General features: G+C 38.4%; 1 protein-coding gene across 4 annotated transcripts in view; it reads left to right on the plus strand.

Annotated features, from left to right (window-relative positions):
* SPOP (speckle type BTB/POZ protein) overlaps positions 1-18904 on the plus strand; it is a 67880-nt gene that overhangs the window by 25711 nt on the left and 23265 nt on the right. Inside the window, exon 2 of one of the 4 annotated variants that reach the window (XM_019924919.3) lies at positions 11339-11387. The exons of the other annotated variants lie outside the window; for them this stretch is intronic. The gene's annotated coding sequence lies outside the window, so the exon portion shown is untranslated. The remainder of the gene's footprint in view (positions 1-11338; positions 11388-18904) is intronic. 4 annotated transcript variants of the gene reach the window in all.

An 18904-nucleotide genomic window follows, 5' to 3' on the forward strand; every position in this document is an offset into this window, starting at 1 on the left:
TTTTCCAGTTCCTCCGTGTTGAATAATACCTCATCTAAGAATCACCTAGCCACAGGAATTAAAGTATTGGATTAGAAGTTGAAAGACTTCAGTCTTAACTCAGCCCCCTTAATAGCCATGTAACCATGGTAGATTGTAACCTCTGAGCTTCTGTTTCCTTATTTGTAAAATACTTGCCCTGCACGCCTCACAGAGCTGTTAATAAATCCCAAATAAGATCATGAATGTCAAAGTACTTGGAAGACGGTGAAGCGTTGAATGCTGCTTGTGAGGGAATGGTTATATAGCTTAAAGCATTTACCACGAAACGACCTTAGAAGCCCCTTTAAAGAAGATAAGGAAGCGCTGGCTTTGGCAGCACGTCTGCTAAAATTTGAGTGATACAGAGAAAATTAGCATGGCCAAAAAATTAAAAAATAAAAAGACAAGGAAGATGGGGGTGGGAGTGCTCCGCGTGTATCTCTACTGTGAATCTTGAGATTATGGTTTCCATTAGGCTGTAGTACTCAACTGTACAGACCTATTCTCAGTGGCCTTATGATTCTTAACCAAAGGGACCTGTGAAACAGAGGACCCTAGATAAATTTAAATGTTATGAGGATGATAAAATGTAAGTTTGGTTTTGCTGTCTTATTTGGTAGTTAGAACTTTATTCCTATCCGTAATGAAAATGAAAGGCAGCAAAGTATTAGTATTTTTTACTTTTAAGTTATTTTCCCTTTATTTGCTCTTGGGCTATGGAGAGGCATTTTGTTCGATTTACTTGGAGTATCTTTTCCTTAAGAAGGGAAAAGTATAAACATGCCAGAGGCTTGCTAGCAGTTGAAAGCAACTGTTGGTCAGCCAGAGAAAAGAAGGAAAAAAACAGGTTGGGCAATGGAAAAAGTGAAGCAAGAGGGAGGAAAAACAGATTTGAAAGGGGGGAAAAGCATTTAAATCATTTCCAAAAGTCTCAAGTTTTCTTTTTAAAAATCTGTCTTTGAGTTTAGGTACTATACTTTGAGGTGGTTGAAGGAGAGGTTGGTCTTAGAGGAGAGTGAGTAAAATTAGGGAAAGTGGGAGGACAGGTGTTCAGGTTAGAGGTAGATGATGGAGAGGAAGGAGAAGGTGTTCTGTGGAAATATGGTTCCTTGTGAGGATTGACAGTCTCTGAGGATATACTGGGTTAGGATGAGTGTTATCCTTATTTAAAATGTACTTTCTTACTGAAGTATATAACGTCAGTCTCTTTACTCCCTCTGCTTAAGTAACCCCGGTGCTGTGTTCCCATCAACTGGGGAAAATATTTCACCAAGAGCTAAATTTTTTATTATTGAGAAGATCTGGACTGAATTCATTGGCTTTTTTGGTTTGATTCAGACTACTCTGATGTCAACTTTTTAAAGCTTTTCTAATCTACTTTTCCCTCTAAATTCATTGTTTTTGGGGACTTCCCTGGTGGTCCAGTGGTTGAGAGTCTGCTTTCCAGTGCAGGGGACCAGGGGTTTGATCTCTGGTCGGGGAACTAAGGTCCCACATGCCCAGGGGCAACTAAGCCGTGCGTACGCTCTGGAGCCTGTGTGCCGCAACTAGAGAGAAGCCCGTGTGCCACAACAAAAGATCCCGCACCACAACGAAGATCCCGCATGCTGCAACTAAGACCCAACGCAGCCAAATAAATAAATAAATATTTTTTAAAAAAAAGAAAAAGAAAGCCGAACAAAAAGTAGAGAGACTGTGAGACCTTCAGCTGAAGTCCTCTTCATTCACTTTCTCAGTCCTTTTTCCCACCTCACTCCCCAGAGACAATGTATGACCATAAACTTAGTGTGCATCCTGTGCAGAGTGTGTGTGTGAATGTATAAATAAATTCTATTGCAGTCATTTTTTCATTTACTCTTGTTTTTCAGGATCTGTCCATCTGGATACATGTAGATCTAGGTCCCTCATTTCAGCTGTTTAATTTTTTAATTTCTCTGTATGTATATTTCACAGTTTTCCCAAACCCCTTCGATGGATATTTAAATTGTTTCCTTTTTTTTTTTTTGCCATTACAGACAGAACTTCAGTGAACAACCACCTCATGTGGTGTTTTCCTCCTCCTCCTTCTTCCTTGTTATTGCTTGGGTGGCTTGATTTTTGTCCTAAGTATCTTATTTGAATTCTCCCATTTGGTTTACCACTTTGGTATTCACAATCATCCTTTGAAGGAGAGGAAGGGATGAGGAAAACCTTCTCTAACTTGAAATGCCAGTTTTCTTTTACTAAGGCCAGAGGCTCTGAAATGTTCTTTTCCTGTGGATTCTTTTTTTTTTTTTTGCGGTACGCGGGCCTCTCACTGTTGTGGCCTCTCCCGTTGTGGAGCACAGGCTCCGGACGCGCAGGCCCAGCGGCCATGGCTCCCGGGCCCAGCCGCTCCGCGGCATGTGGGATCTTCCTGGACTGGGGCACGAACCCGTGTCCCCTGCATCGGCAGGCGGACTCTCCACCACTGCGCCACCAGGGAAGCCCATCCTGTGGGTTCTTTATGGACTCTGATAAATTTGGCAACCTTTGCATTTAACATTTTATATTTTTATTGTCTCATATCCAATAGCTGATTTTCATAAACATCAGTAACTACTCACGTTTTCCCTTTCTCCGTTACATGTTTTCTGTCATTACTTTTTAACTCCTAGAATACTTCCGACTCATTAAATGTAGGACTAGTATTTAGTTGGTTGATTGCCAACCTAGTTCATTCAATTCTTGTCTTACAAATTCATCATGAACCAAATGTAGCTGATACTTATGAAGGAGTTTCTTGGAGCATTCTTAGCCAAATTAGACATTTTAAAAATGTAAGCCTTTGGGCTTCGCTGGTGGCGCAGTGGTTGAGAGTCCGCCTGCCGATGCAGGGGATGCAGGTTCGTGCCCCGGTCCGGGAAGATACCACATGCCGCGGAGCGGCTAGGCCCGTGAGCCATGGCCACTGAGCCTGCGCGTCCAGAGCCTGTGCTCCACAACGGGAGAGGCCACAGCAGTGAGAGGCCCGCATACCTCAAAAAAAAAAAAAAAAAAAAGTAAACCTTTACCTTAGATTAGAATTATTACAGATAAATTTTGTTCAGGGACCATATGTTTCAATGACCAATGGTTTTCTTTTCTTCTTTTTTTTTTGGCTGTGTTGGGTCTTCGTTGCTGAATGTGGGCTTTCTCTAGTTGTGATGAGCAGGGGCTACTCTTCATTGCAGTGCGTGGGCTTCTCACTGTGGTGGCTTCTCTGCTGTGGAGCACGGGCTTTAGGCATGCGGGCTTCAGTAGTTGTGGCTCATGGGCTCTAGAGTGCAGCCTCAGTAGTTTGCGCATGGGCTTAGTTGCAGCACCACATGTGGGATCTTCCGGATCAGGGCTCGAACCCGTGTCCCCTGCTTTGACAGGTGGATTCTTAACCACTGCGCCACCAGGGAAGTCCTAGTTTTCATTTATATTTTTTTTTCTGGAGTCTTTAATCCACTATACTTTAGTCATTATTGTGAGGTTGGGTGTATTTTTTAAATTTATTTATTTACTTATTTATTGGCTGCGTTGGGTCTTCATTGCTGTGTGCGGGCTTTCTCTAGTTGCGGCGAGCAGGGGCTACTCTTCGTTGCGGTGCACGGACTTCTCATCGCGGTGGCTTTTCTTGTTGTGGAGGACGGGCTTCAGTAGTTGTGGCATGCAGGCTCAGTAGTTGTGGCTCATGGGCTCTAGAGCACGGGCTCAGTAGTTGTGGTACACGGGCTTAGTTGCTCCACAGCATGTGGGATCTTCCCGGGCCAGGTATCGAACCCATGTTCCCTGCACAGGCAGGCGGATTCTTAACCACTGAGCCACCAGGGAAGTCCCAGGGTGTATTTTTAATTTTTATGTTCTAGGGTTGTTGTTTTTTTTCCCACTTTAAAGGTGGATCCTGTTCAGAGCTTTGAGCACTTGGAATGTTAAAGTGTTACAAATGAAAACGGTTACTCTTCTCTAATAATACACTCCGCCAGCTGAAGTGTTTGAGTAGGACTTCCTTTCTTGAGTATATCAACTATCTTTAAGAATTTATGTGCTAAGTATTTTTAAAAGTAATTGATAAGACCTTAAAATGGAAATCTTAGTAATAAATATAACTGTAGAATATCAGGTGCCTGTGTATTTTCTTTCAGATTTGTTTATGTCCTAGGATATGGTTCATGTCACAAGTTATTGTGGTTGGAAAGTAACCTTCGGATCTAGGCTTATTCTGCCTTTATTTTCGGTGAAGTATTCCACCAAAAGTATAAGCTCTATCTGCATACTCAGAAGTATGTGTAATCACTCAGTAGGCAGTGAATTGTTCAGTGACTTTTCTTCCTTATGTTGTAATCACTAAGTTTGAATGGAGTTCTTTACCTGCTCTTTATCCTGTCAATTCCATGTTTTATGCTGCAGAGAAATGTTCCTATTTTAAATCTTTCTTTAGAATAAAAGTATGTTCTTATGTGGAATACTAACACCATGGGGTTTTGTTTTCCCTTCCACTCTGGAAACTCTGCTATAAAAAGTTTTAGTTCCTAAGTCAAAAATATTTTTTTCTTTTAACTGTAGTTACTGTCTTGGGATATTTCATCTGGATACATAACAGAAGACTTTACTGTTTCTGTGGGCATCAAAGTATAATATAAAGAACCTTCTTCTTGAAATTATATTTTGTTTGCATAATTCTTTTTTTAACACACCTTTTTTCCTGACTTTAAAGAAAATAAGCTCATTAAAAAAAGAAACTTTAATGAAAAGTATAAATAAAGGAAGCAATCACTCAGTCTTCGTTGCTACATCTTGTTGAGTAACTCCCTTGGTGGTTACGGCAGCGCACACCCGCACCAGCAGTACAGGAGAGCTCGTCTTTTGTCTCTCTGGGCTCTCCCAGCATTGCCGTCACTAAAACATGCACTGCACATTTGTTTTAGGGGAAAATACAGTTTAGTTTGTATCAACTTTTTATAAGTCTTACCTGTGACTCAGTACTAATAAGAGCATAAATCTGAAACTTGTTAGTAAAACAAACTTTGTTAATAAATTTGACTTACAGAGAAGGGAAGCCTTCTTTTTTTCAAATGTATAAAGTTATTGTCTAATCTTTCAAGGATAGAAATCCAAAAGAAGAGGAGATTAATTCAGTCATTTATTAGATAAGTATTTGTTTCTGATCTTCCACTTGCCGGACACTGTCTGGGTACAGCAACAAAACAGACAAGAGTCTGCCTTCCTACATCTCAGGTAAAGTGTGGTAAATGACTTTGCGTGCTATAGAAAAAAATGAAGCAATGCAGGAGAAATAGGATTATGGCTTGGGGGGAGGGGATGACATGCTTAAGGGTGTCAGGGAAGGCCTCACAGAGATGGTGGTTATTAGGGAAAGCCCCAACAATGGGGAGGGAGTGTGCCAAGAGAATATCTAGGGGAAGAGTTATCCAGGTAGAAGAAAGGGCAAATGCAAAGCCCTGAGGCAGGAATGAGCCTATTCTGTCTGAGGAACAGCAGCAGAGAAGGCCAGTGTGGCTGGAACACAGTGAACTCTGGAGAAAATAATTGGAGATGAGGCCAGAGAGGTAATGAGGTCCAGATTGTGCAGGGCCTTTTCAGTTATTGTAAGAACTTCGGCTTTTACTCAGAGTTGAGATGGAAATCATTGGAGGTTCCATCAGAGGACATGATTAAACTAAAAAGGTAATACCAAAAAATACTTGTGTCCTGGCTTTGCTTTTTCAAAAGCTTTTGTTTGTATCTTATAATAATTTGGATATTAACTAATGGCTCCTGGTGAGTAGTCATACATAGATTTAAACATTTGTGTCAGTACCGAAAATTTCGCAGGAATGCAGATCTTAGGTATTGCATTTAAATTCAGAGAAAGAATGTATAATAGGAAAGCCTGTCTATAGATATTCATTCCTGGGTGGCCCTGCATTTATTACTGAGTTCTCATCCTGAACTGTCTTTGAAAAAAAAACATCAAGGGTATATTCTGTGCAATACACTATATTCACCCTTAGACATTGGAGGAGATATATACACACATGCACATATACTCTATTGAGTAATTTTATTGCATATTTTAATGCATTTTAAATTATGATTTTATTTTAATGCATTTTTATTTTGAAATATAACCCATAGAAAAATACACAAAACATAACTGTATAGTTTAAAGTTTAATTATAAGAAGCAAGTACTGGCTTCCCTGGTGGCGCAGTGGTTGAGGGTCCGCCTGCTGATGCAGGGGACACGGGTTCGTGCCCCGGTCCGGGAAGATCCCACATGCCGCGGAGCGGCTGGGCCCGTGAGCCATGGCCGCTGAGCCTGCGCGTCCGGAGCCTGTGCTCCGCAATGGGAGAGGCCACAGCAGTGAGAGGCCCGCGTACCGCAAAAAAAAAAAAAAAAGCAAGTACTTATATAACCACCAATTAGACCCAGAAATATACCGTTGCCAGCGCCCAGAAGAAGCTTGCTGTGTTGTGTTACTTGTAGAGCGTAACCCATAGCCAGGTGTCACTAACCTGACATTTGTGATGGTAGTTTCCTTTCCTTTGTGATTTTACTACCTGGGATTCATTGCAAACCAATAGAACTTAGTTTTGTCTGTTTTTGAACTTTATATACATTAAATGGAATAATACTATATGTGTTCTTTTATGTCTTCTTTCAGAATCTAACTATATGTTTGTAAAGTTCATCCATGTTGTTACGTAGAACCGTAATTTCATTGCCATGTAGAACCCTGTCATGAATATACCCCAATTTGTGTATCCATTCTACTGTTGATGTTTTGCCTGTTAGGAACACTGCTGCTGTGCATGTTCTTATTTATGTGCACTGATGGACATGTGCAGGACTTTCTCTTGGCTGTATTTGGGGGTAGAATTGTTTAGTTTTTAACAAACTGAACAATGGATCTTTAATTTTTTTTTAACATTTTAAAAAATTTTATTTATTTATTTTTGGCTGCATTGGGTCTTCATTCTTGCGCTCAGGCTTTCTCTAGTTGCGGCAAGTGGGCTTCTCATTGTGGTGGCCTCTCTTGTTGCGCAGCACAGGCCCTAGGGCGTGCGGGCTCAGTAGTTGTGGCACACGGGCTTAGTTACTCCTCAGCATGTGGGATCTTCCTGGACCAGGGATCGAACCCCTGTCCCCTGCATTGGCAGGGGGATACTTAATCACTGTACCACCAGGGAAGTCCCAATCTTTAGTTTTATTAGATAAGAAAAAACTGTTTTTCAACGTGGTTGTGCTAATATGTCTTCCTACCAGCAGTGTGAAAGTGCTGCTGTTCCTCCCAGTCCTTATCGGTATTGTCAGACTCTAAATTTTGCCAGTCCACTAGGCCTAAAAGTGTTCATTCAAGCAAATTAACTGAGAAACCGAAACCTTAAACACAGTTGGTGTGCAGTAAATAATCTGTTAAATGAATTCGGCCTGACTCTTGCTACTCTAAATCTTCTGATCGTGACTTGTCCTGTTTTAGAGTCAATAGTTCAGTACAGCTTTTGGTGAGGGCTCGTTCCATTACTGACAGTAACTAGACTTGGTTAACCAAAGTAAGAGGAACTTATTTGTACCAGTGTACCAGTTAAAGATAGCATTTACATTTTCAGGAAAAGATTCTGTTTTTGTTTTTGAAATGAAAGCAGCAAAGAGGAGCTAGTAAATTTTTTTAATTTAATTTTTATTGTTAATTCTTTTATTTCCTTGGCTGCGCCTTGTGGCATGTGGGATCTTAGTTCCCCAGCCAGGGATCGAACCCGTGCCCCCAGCACTGGGAGCGTGGTGTCTTAACCACTAGCCACCAAGGAGGTCCCAAGATGCTGTTTTTTAAGAATCACCTACAGTGTGTGCAGTACTTCATTTTCCCACAAAAAGGAAGATAGCACCAGAATTTCCTGCCTAGGTTATACTCCTAGAACCCTTGCAACCGCTCTTATCCCTGTTTCTGTTTTGAGTGACTTTGTAGGCTATGGTAGATTATTTAGGTGTTGGGGGGGTGGTGTTTAGCTAAGATGCCTCACCAGTCTTCAACAGCCACCTCAGTGTGGCAGCTGTTTATTAAAACCATAGGATACATGGCTTTGTTTAAACGTATCTTGCTTCAGTGTAATTTACCCAGAGCACTTTTTTTTTCTTTAACATCTTTATGGGAGTATAATTACTTTACAATGTGGTGTTAATTTCTGCTGTATAACAAAGTGAATCAGCTGTATGTATACATGTATCCCATATCCCCTCCCTCTTGAGCCTCCCTCCCACCCTCCCTATCCCACCCCTCTAGGTGGTCACAGAGCACCAAGCTGATCTCCCTGTGCTATGCAGCTGCTTCCCACTAGATATCTATTTTACATTTGGTAGTGTATATACATCAGTGCTACTCTCTCACTTCATCCCAGCTTACCCTTCCCCCTCCCTGTGTCCTCAAGTCCATTCTCTACGTCCATGTCTTGATTCCTGTCCTGCCCCTAGGTTCTTCAGAACCATTTTTTTTTTAAGATTCTGTATATATGTGTTAGCATATGGTATTTGTTTTTCTCATTCTGACTTCACTCTGTATGACAGACTCTAGGTCCATCCACCTCAGTACAAATAACTTAATTTCATTTCTTTTTATGGCTGAGTAATATTCCATTGTATATATGTGCCTCATCTTCTTTACCCACTCATCTGTTGATGGACACTTAGGTTGCTTCCATGTCCTGGCTATTGTAAATAGTGCTGCAGTGAACATTGTGGTACATGTCTCTTTTTGAATTATGGTTTTCTCAGGGTATATGCCCAGTAGTGGGTTTGCTGGGTCATATGGCAGTTCTATTTTTAGTTTTTTAAGGAACCTCCATACTGTTCTCCATAGTGGCTGTATCAGTTTACATTCCCACCAACAGTGCAGGAGGGTTCCCTTTTCTCCACACCCTCTCCAGCATTTATTGTTTGCAGATTTTTTGATGATGGCCATTCTGACTGGTGTGAGGTGATACCTCATTGTAGTTTTCATTTGCATTTCTCTAACGATTAGTGATGTTGAGCATCCTTTCATGTGTTTGTTGGTAATCTGTATATCTTCTTTGGAGAAATGTCTATTTAGGTCTTCTGCCCATTTTTGGATTGGGTTGTTATTTTGATATTAAGCTGCATGAGCTGCTTATATATTTTGGAGATTAATCCTTTGTCAGTTGCTTCGTTTGCAAATATTTTCTCCCATTCCGAGGGTTGTCTTTTCGTCTTGTTTATGGTTTCCTTTGCTGTGCAAAAGCTTTTAAGTTTCATTAGGTCCTTTTTGTTTATTTTTGTTTTTATTTCCATTTCTCTAGGAGGTGGGTCAAAAAGGATCTTGCTGTGATTTATGTCATAGAGTGTTCTGCCTATGTTTTCCTCTAAGAGTTTTATAGTGTCTGGCCTTACATTTAGATCTTTAATCCATTTTGAGTTTATTTTTGTGTATGGTGTTAGGAAGTGGTTCTAATTTCATTCTTTTACATGTAGCTGTCCAGTTTTCCCAGCACCACTTATTGAAGAGGATGTCTTTTCTCCATTGTACATTCTTGCCTCCTTTATCAAAGACAAGGTAACCATATGTGTGTGGGTTTATCTCTGGGCTTTCTATCCTGTTCCACTGATCTATATTTCTGTTTTTGTGCCAGTACCATATTGTCTTGATTACTGTAGCTTTGTAGTATAGTCTGAAGTGCAGGAGCCTGATTCCTCCAGCTCCATTTTTCTTTCTCAGGATTGCTCTGGCTATTCGGGGTCTTTTGTGTTTCCATACAAATTGTGAAATTTTTTTGTTCTAGTTCTGTGAAAAATGCCATTGGTAATTTGATAGGGATTGAATTAAATCTGTAGGTTGCTTTAGGTAGTAGTATAGTCATTTTCACAATGTTGATTCTTCCAATACAAGAACATGGAATATCTCTCCATCTGTTTATGTCATCTTTAATTTCTTTCTTTAGTGTCTTACAGTTTTCTGCCTACAGGTCTTTTGTCTCCCTAGGTAGGTTTATTCCTAGGTAATTTATTCTTTTTGTTGCAGTGGTAAATGGGAGTGTTTCCTTAATTTCTCTTTCAGATTTTTTGTCATTAGTGTATAGGAATGCAAGAGATTTCTGTGCATTAATTTTGTATCCTGCTACTTTACCAAATTCATTGATTAGCTCTAGTAGTTTTCTAGTTTTCTGGTAGCATCTTTAGGATTCTCTGTGTATAGTATCATGTCATCTGCAAACAGTGACAGTTCTAATTTTTCTTTTCTGATTTGGATTTCTTTTATTTCTTTTTCTTCTCTGATTGCCGTGGCTAAAACGTCCAAAACTATGTTGAATAATAGTGGTGAGAGTGGGCAACCTTGTCTTGTTCCTGATCCTAGAGGAAATGCTTTCAGTTTTTCACCATTGAGAATGATGTTGGCTGTGGGTTTGTCATATACGGCTTTTATTATGTTGAGGTAGGTTCCCTCTATGCCTACTTTCTGGAGAGTTTTTATCATAAATCGGTGTTGAATTTTGTCGAAAGCTTTTTCTGCATCTGTTGAGTTGATCATATGGTTTTTATCCTTCGATTTGTTTATATGGTGTATCACATTGAATGATTTGCATATACTGAAGAATCCTTGCATTCCTGGGATAAACCCCACTTGATCATGGTGTATGATCCTTTTAATGTGTTGTTGGATTCTGTTTGCTAGGCTTTTGTTGAGGATTTTTGCATCTGTGTTCGTCAGTGATATTGGCCTGTAGTTTTCTTTTTTGTGTGACATCTTTGTGTGGTTTTGGTATCAGGGTGATGTGATGGTGGCCTTGTAGAATGAGTTTGGGAGTGTTCTTCCCTCTGCTATATTTTGGAAGAGCTTGAGAAGGATAGGTGTTAACTCTTCTCTAAACATTTGATAGGATTTGCCTGTGAAGCCATCTGGTCAACCAAGAGCACTTTTTATAAAGGGTTTTTTTTACATAGAAACTTGATAGTAATTCTTTGAGCATTTTGTGAAGTAGCTGGCAAAAGTGGTCACTCCCCTCTTGTAAATCTTGTAAATATTGACACAGGGCAAGCCACTTATTTCATTTTTGCTGTACTCATAGGCCAGTTCATTAGAGGAATTAGCTTGAATATTTCTGACTTTAATTTCTAAGTATAATCTTTTTGAGAGATGACTAGAAAATAGAGCTCTCAGAACTAGTGATGAGATATAAGAATGGTAATTTTGACTAGTAAATCCTAGCTAATGTATCACCTGCTTTTGTAAGATTTTCCCTTTTCAGAATAGCCTAAGTAAGTAAAGACTTGCATGAGATTCAGAATCTTGTTAAGTCTGATTCATCATCTCTATTTCCAGCAAAGATTTCCTGTTAGACAAGACAAATTAGAGTCTTCCTACTGACTTGGTGAGTTTTTACATAGTTTAATTTTAAATATAGTTTAAGATCATGAGGACAGAAGTGGAATGAAATGCATAGAAATATTTATCATGACTTTAAAAAATGCACATCTTGTAGTGCAATCTACTGTTTCATTTCAGTGCAGATAGTATGCATAGTTGGAAGTCATGTAAGGTGAGCATGTAAGTTTTTTTTTAAAATAATGAGGATTACAATCAGTGTTAAAGAAACATTTTTCATAAATGGTTTCAAAAGAGGTTTTATTCTAAATATTCTTTCCTGGAGTAAACAATAGTTATTTATTCAGATCTTCTTTGGTGACTAGTACCTACAGGATAAGGCTTTACACTAATGATGGAGAGGAGAAAAGATGTTTGGATTTACATTTTTTGATATTACATGATATGGAGACTTTAGAGTAAGATTATTTTTCTCCTGAGAAAAGATCTTCAGGGAAATTTGAATTCCAGCTTATAAAAGGAGATACCTTAAAGCAATTCATGGGCTCCCTTTTACTCTACATATAAAAGGAGTTTGATTCTGAGCAGGTTGCCTTTGTGTATGAACCTTAGAGCTCATCTCTCTATGGGGAACTTAGACAGCTGTTTCTACCATTCTGGCTACCATCTTAAAAGTTTTGCTTTGTGGCATGAGATTCTTGCCTCAAATGCTTATGTATGTTTTTACACAGTTTTATTGGGTAAAATAGGTGTTATTGCATTTTAATCTTTTAAATTCTGACAAAAATCATTGGGAGCCAGGAAATTGTGTTAAGACGGACATTCTGTCTAACTTTCCCCTGTTTTGTCTGCCTGTGTGGTTTTACTTTTTCCTTGCGTCACGAATTTTGGAATGAACACTTCGAACTTCCTGCTCATCCTTTGTCCCATTTAATTTAGTTAGAACCTTAACATTAACATAGAAATTGGCTTATTTTTTAATAACTTTGGAAGAAGGGAGAATTTATTTTTTGCAGGTGGTTTCTAGGTAAGGAACATGGGTCCATGTAAACAATCATCAGATTTCTTTACTTAAGACCATACTTAAAGGAGGAGAGTAAAGCATACATATACCTCAATCTCTCTTTCATAGGTAGGGGGAGGTCTGAGTGTCACTCATAAAGGTAAGAGTCTCCAGGGAACACTGAATTCTGTACTGCTAGATAGTATGTAGTAGTAAACGCTGAAGAGGATTGGTTGCCCTTGTAGTAGACCAAATCCTCTGGAGCAGGTGGGTCTTTTCAGCTTCTAAGTTAATGAAGTTATTCCAAATTATATACCTTAAGACCAGTTTAGAATTTATTCTTTGGTATGCCTTCCTTGAGCCCTTTCTGTAGCCAGACTGTGTTAACAAGAAATATTTTTAAATGGCTTGACTGAAACATCGATGGCCAAAGAGAACTGCTTGTTGAATTTGGCTTCTGTAAAGGCCAGAGGATCCTGTGGGGTTATGCAAACTCTGCCTATTTGTTTCATGAAATGACTCTTTTGTTTCTGAATTCCTTGCAAATTAGACATGCTTAAATTGTATTAAGGCCAAGGCATTCATCTGTTTACTATTTGATTTTATAAGGTTCTTCATAATTGTAGCTGAGGGGAGAGAGAAGGTGAAAAACTGTCTCTCATATCTCAAAACAGCTTTGGGAATATAATTATATAATAAAGAGAGTCTTCTTAGCCATAAGGTTTTTTCCCTCTTCTTCCTCTTCCTTCTTCTTTTTTAAAATTCTGTTCCAGCTCTTGTTTTAGAATAAATTTTCTCAACCTAGAGGAGAAGTCTTTGATAACATGTGGGATGTGTTAAAATCTTCATCTTTCCTAGGTTTGCTCTTTGTGGCCCCAGAGATTTTTGCCCAAGCCATTCAGTGGAATCAACACATTATTATAATTTGTGAAAAGAGAGGAGTTGCTGATTGCCTCTGCCTATCTAATTTCATTTCTAAAGGTGTTTTCCTTTGGAACTGAGATCCACTTTGAAGTGAAATAGCCCCTTTATAGTCAGGTTTGTTTGCTGATCTGGATTCATGTCATTCTATTTCAGACATCTCCCAGATGATGCATTTTGAAGGTGATGTGTGGAGAAGCTTAATCCTATGAACCCTATCTGCCTTTTTTTTTTTTTTTTTTTTTTTTAAAGCAGTTAGAGGAGGGTTTTTTTTGTTTCCCTAGCAGGGGGTTAGTAACTCACAACAGCAGCACATCACCTGATGGAAAGAACCCAGACCTTGTGAAACCTGTGCCTGTTGCAGCCATCATGGTTTATGCTGCAGGACCCTCCGTCCAAGTGGAGGCAGGAATTTTTTCCTTCTATGTTGTTATGTAGATGTAGTCATTTGTGCCTAAATTAAAAAGCAAAACAAAAACTCAGTAAGTCTTTTTAAGGTCTAAGGAGATGCAATCCTACAAGTCTGTTGAATGGCACCTACCTCTTTCCAGGACAGACCTCTGCATTTGGAGCAGAGCGTGCTGTCCCTGGACGTATTTTTGGGGTAGGGAATCATGCTAATATGTCCATATCAACAACTCTTACATAATGGATAGTTTTTAGAGGGAGAGAATGACTCCCTAGCCCTTAACTTAAATTGGCAATAAATTTTTCTGCTCTTTGATTTTTTTTTTCCTAACTGGAAAAGTTGCATCCATATTGAGAATTATTCCATATTTTAACCTTTGAGCTGGTTGCTGAGGTCTCTTTGGGGACAAGGACACTTTGTAGTTATTTATAACCTATAGAGAAGGGCAGTAAGGCTGTGAACAGCCAGCACGTGATGAGGTTTGGGAGCCAGTGGGAGCAGTCTGTTGTTTACTCTGCTTTCCACGGCTTGAAATTCTTTCATGTATCTTCTTGTTCCTCTTCATTTTGACTTTGGATGGACTTTACTAGCTGGGGTATTTCTATAAAACTCTTATCTTGTAACACTTAGATTGAGGAGAAGAAGGAAAAATAGCCTTTTTATGTACAAAAGCATGTCTAATCCTCACAGTCATTTCAGAGTCTATGCTTGCCTAAGAGATCTGTAAACTGGGAAAACCTTAAAGGTACTGACATGCATATGTAATACTATACTTGTTTCTGAGTTTTCCTTGTATACAGTAGTTTCTTCTAAGTTTCCCTTATACACAACAGTTGCAAGAACAGTTGAACTCTTAGTTAAATATTTGGCTGTGGTAGAAAATAAGTTCTGCATCTTAGCCTGGTATAGAAAAAACTTAATGTGTCTATACATGTCTTAAAGGTATGTCTCCCTGTCTCTCTTTATATCTGTACACATGTGTACATGTGTATATATTTAATGTTAATTATTGTTTCTCTACATGTCAGTTTTAAGGGAATCAAACCCCGTGTCAGATATGAAAATTATAGATCAAATCTAAATAAACGCTAAGAATCTGCCTCATTTTTATCAGTATACTGGAATTTTACTGTATAGAATTTAACTTGAAATAACTGAGAGGTCCTCTGTTTCTGACAGCTGCTGTAATGGTTCTTTCAGGATCGACTTATCCTGGAAGATGTGCTTAGATTACTATTGTCTTATGGGTTCAAGAACTTCCCATTTAGCTCTGCACACTTCTCTTTCTCCCAACTTTTCTTGGATTTTTTTTTTTTTAATCAAAGAAGAATGTAGTTTTGGAATGTATTAAATTAGTTCTTCAAAATAGGAGATCAACTGATAGTTTTCTTTTTAAAATATTTTCTTGTTTTAAGAGTATGCTTGGATTCCTATAGCTGTTACTCATTCAGCAACTCCCAAACTTTAATCTTTTAACTAGAGCTCATTAAGGAAAAATATGATCCCAAAAGACAGTAGTCTAGTTAGTCAACAGCAATTTCATTGAACAAATATTTATTGAGTGCCTATTATGATACCATTTTAGGCACAGGGGGATGCTGTTCTCTCATTGTGCTTAACTTCTAGTGGGAGAGACCGTAGACAAGTGAAAATATAAAAACAAGGTAATTTCAGATAGTGGTATTAAAAAAGAAATTTGAATAGGGTAATGTGATGAAAGAGGCTAGAAGTGGGGACTGCTTCAGATCTGGTGGTCAGGGATGACCTCTCTGAGGATATTACATTTGATAGGACACCTAAATGACAAGAAGGAGCCAGCTGTGAAAAGATCTGAGGGAAGAAAGAGCTTTCCAGGCTGAGGAAAGAGGCTGATGTGTTTGCCAAGTAGAATTAAAGGCCTGAGTGACTAAAGCATGGTGATTGAGAAGGGTAAGTGTTAGATGAGGTCAGGGAGGTACACTGAAGCTTTGGCAGTCATGACAAAAGGTAGATTTTATTTGGATAGGAGTGGAAGTCACTGAAGAATTCCTGTCTTGTTTCTCATAAGGGTCTGACTTATAAGCCGTCTCATAACCAAGAAGAATTCATTGTGAAGTCTGCTAATTCCTTTTAAAATATTTTTATTCATTATTTGAAAAGGTAATATATTCACATGGTTCAAAATTCAATAAGTACAAATGGGAACAGTGGAAATTCTCCTTCCCACCCAAGTACCCAGTTTCCTTCCTTGGAAGTAACCAGTGTCTCTAGAGTCTTGTGTAGCTTTACAGACAGAGATATCTTACACACACACATACATACATACATACATACGTAAATATTTCTGCCTCTTTAGGTAGAAAGAGCTTCCCCATTCCTTTTTTAAATAGCTTTATTATTACATTGTCTGTATCATAATTTATTTAATCAATCCCTTATTGATGGATTTTCAGGTTATTTCCATGTTTTTGTGATTACACATAGTGCCACATTGAAAACCCTTTTATATTTATCATATTAAATATATTAGTAGGATAAATTTCTAGACATGGAATTGTTGGATCAAAGGGTATATGCATTTCTTATTCATTCTGATATGCATTTCCCTTCATGAAGTTTATAACAATTTATACTCTAATCAGAAATGTTCTCCTTATCCTGGGCAAGTGTTATCAAACATTTTAATTTTTGCCAATTCACTGGGTGAATTAATGTGTGGTTTAATTTGCATTTATGTTTTCACATATTTAAGAACCACTGATACTTACATGTCTGTAAACCATTGGCTGTTCTTTACGCATTTTTCTGTTAGGCTATTGACTTTTTTCTTCTTGATCTTTAGATTCACTCAATTCTAACTCCCTCTGTTAAAGAATTTTTAAAAAATACAATGTTACATGTCAGTTATATCTCAATTTTAAAAAAGCAGTCATCTTTAACTTGTAAATTTTAGGAAACATGAACCTGACATGAGACATGAGACACGATAAACCCTAGTCTTTCCTTTGCTGATTGAAGTCTCTCTTGATTGCCCTTGGTTTCATTTTAAGAAGTGTCTCTAAATTAAAATAAACAGAAAAGAAAAAGAAAAAAGTGCATTTAGTGTTTTGTTAGAGTAGATTGATCTGCAAAAAGTTTACCCATAACAAATATTCAGAAGTCATTCAAACCTTGCAAGAGAGGAAGTCAGTATGACCTGTAATAATCTGTCCTTGGGGTAATGAGAAAGAAGTTATTACCTCCTGGGCTGTATATGATTGAGGACACTGTAACAGAAGAAATACAGACATTCCTTTGAGGTCCCAAAAGTTTCTCAAAAATGAATATACCCAAATCTTTCTATAGTTTTGGGGGGGTTTTTTTGTTTTTTGTTTGTTTTTTTTTTGGTCAAGTCTTTTTGGCATCTTCTGTTTTGGAAAATGCAAACGTCTCTCAAGTTTAAAATAGTTACAACATTGGGATTTTTCCTTACTTGGAAACTGTACCAGGCTTTAAACCAAGAGAAAAAATAGTTACAGGCTTTAAAAAGTCCCTAACAAACCATTCTTTGGCAAGAAACCATGTTCCCAGCCATCTAGTTTGTGCATGTTTGTGTATTATATTAAACAACATGAAATTGTCAGGATTTAATAGAGTGAACAGGAAAATAAATGGTGGTGTATAACAGATATGTTCAGCCTCTGAGTTGTCAGCATACTGGGAAGTTTGCTAAGCCTGGGAAAATAAATTTCTCATTAGAGAACTTGGGCAGTCTTGTTTTAACTTGTTTGAAGCCAGGAACAGTATATTTTGGTGCTAGTTGTCTCCTACAAAGGTTCTCAAACCATGACCCTCAAATAGACCTCCTATTTCCTAAAATTGTTTTTCTGCTGGGCATCTGCGGCAGTTGGCATGAAGTGCTGAAGAGTTCACGTACAGGGAGGCTACTTTGCTTATGAACACTTTGCCCATGGTGCCTGCTGTGAGTGAAATTAATTAGATTTGTGCTGTCCTAGTCGATTTCCCTCCCAGCAGATTGTGTGGTTAGACCTCCTCAGAGTCTAAAGCCGATTCTCCAGTTCTACTGACTGCTGGGTTGGACACTTTCAAAAATTGGAAGAAAGGTTGGTGATATTTTAAAAGAAACCAAAGACTTCTCTACAGAATAAATGAGAAGCAAAAAAGATAGGTAAAAATGGCCAAGACCAAGGTTGTATTTTTTTCCTGGTTGTAATAGTGAACCATGGTTCAGTAGCAACAGTTAAGCCATTAAAATAAACTGGTTTTTAAACTTGTCTTTTTCTTAGGCTTAGAGAATTCTTAACTTGTTAATTGTTAGATAAATTTGAAGTATTTTTTTAAACTTCAAAAATAAACTCAAATTAGTATTTTATGATCTATCAATATAGAGCTGAGCCTGCACCTCACACCTACAGAGCCAAGTTTTATGCTCTTAACTAACATGTAAAATTCACATCTTCATTCCAACCCGCTCAAAAGATAGTTTTAATTGGGAATTTTGAAAATTCATTCTGGCTCCTACTGGCAGTAATGGTAACTGGGATTTGTAAAACCGCCTAAGGTGCATTTACTCACTACTAGATAAGTAAACAGTTTTGTGAGAATATGTTTTCCATCAAATGCAAGTCTACCTTGATCACAGGTCTCTTTTCTTGATATTATCATGACTCCTGAATTGCACAAACCAGGGAGGCCCAGATTCCATTGCAGTGCTTAGTTTAAGTGAAATAGCACATCATGTATATAAGACTTAATTTCATGTGTGATTACATGGGATGTTTTAACTATAAACACATGTAGGATAGTGTTAAAACCAATGGGGACTCTGGTAATACTGATGGTATTACTCTGTGAGGGTGCAACTATATCTTATTACTCCTCCATGTTTATTAAGTGGCCAGTGAATGTGAGTTGAGTGATTTTTTTTTTTTTTACCTCTTTCTACGAAGGATTTGAGGCAGTTTCCAGAAATACTTAATATATCAAACAGTAAAATAAATCAGTTCAGGGAATTATAGCAAAGTGAATAACAATGTTAAGAAAATAATAAAGCTATTCGGACTTCCCTGGTGGTGCAGTGGTTAAGAATCTGCCTGCCAATGCAGGGGACACGGGTTCGATCCCTGGTCCGGGAAGATCCCACATGCCTCAGAGCAACTTAGCGCATGTGCCACAACTGCTGAGCCTGTGCTCTAGAGCCCACAAGCCACAGCTACTGAAGCCCACACGCCACAACTACTGAAGCCCCCCC

The sequence above is a fragment of the Tursiops truncatus genome, chromosome 20, assembly GCF_011762595.2.
Source record: "Tursiops truncatus isolate mTurTru1 chromosome 20, mTurTru1.mat.Y, whole genome shotgun sequence".
Lineage (NCBI taxonomy): Eukaryota > Metazoa > Chordata > Mammalia > Artiodactyla > Delphinidae > Tursiops > Tursiops truncatus.